Genomic DNA, 1057 nt, shown 5'->3' with positions numbered 1-1057 from the left:
ACGAATGATCTGATCTAATCTGACTAACTCACCATTAACCATCTCGACACCAAAGTACATGTACATGAGACTCGGCTTAGCACTCAATAAAGGAACAAAGCTAGTTGAAACAAAACTGTAATCGGCTCCCAAATCAAATAGAATAGTTGCATAATGACCATTCAAAAGAAAAGTACGTACCTGCAACGACATTAGAATCATTGCGAGCTTCAGCAGCATTAACCACAAATGCACGACCTCTAGCAGCTTGAGCCTGGTTGCCTCTGTTCTGATTTGGCCCAGCAATCTGCAACTGGTTAGGATGAACTGCCACTTGTACCTGCTGCCCAACCCACTGAGGACAACTATTTCTATGATTTGGTGCCGCATTCAACGGCGCAACTGGAGCTCTTGCTTCCCTGCAATCACTGGCCTTATGCCCAACCCTTCTATAGTTGTAGCATGTCATACATTGTTGGTTTGTTGCATGGTGGAGATTACACTTTTCACACTTTGGATGAGGACCCACATAGTCTCTCCTACCAGCATCAGCAACCACAAACACTCTACCTCTATTCTGCTTCTTTCCATCCTGCCTCCACACCTTCTTACAGCTACTTGACTCTCCAGTACCCTTTCACTTGTAACTAGCTACAGTAAGGGCGCCACACTGTACCAACTCATCAGTCATGGCTTCAGACCTCAGCATAGCTTCTTCGAGAGTAAGTGGGCGAACTGCAACCATGGTTGCTTTAACTTGAGGAACCAATCCGTGAAGGTACTTCTCCACACTTTTTGACTCTAGTGAAACCAATTGTGGAACCAATCTTGACAATTAAGTGAAACGGATAGTGTAACCAGCATGGTTAGCACCAACCATCTTGAGATCAAGAAATTCTCGTTCCAACCTTTGCAACTCAATCTCTGGGCAAAACTTCCTCCGCATCATTTCCTTGAAATTATACTAAGACATTCCCTCAGCTGTTTCTTTACCTCTGATTCGCAGCTGGGTATTCCACCCTGACAAGGCATCGACAGTAAAAAAGTTTGCCACATATCTGATCCTCCGTTCAGGTGT

This window comes from Erigeron canadensis, chromosome 4 (assembly GCF_010389155.1).
Source record: "Erigeron canadensis isolate Cc75 chromosome 4, C_canadensis_v1, whole genome shotgun sequence".
Lineage (NCBI taxonomy): Eukaryota > Viridiplantae > Streptophyta > Magnoliopsida > Asterales > Asteraceae > Erigeron > Erigeron canadensis.
Note: the sequence above shows the minus strand (reverse complement) of the source record.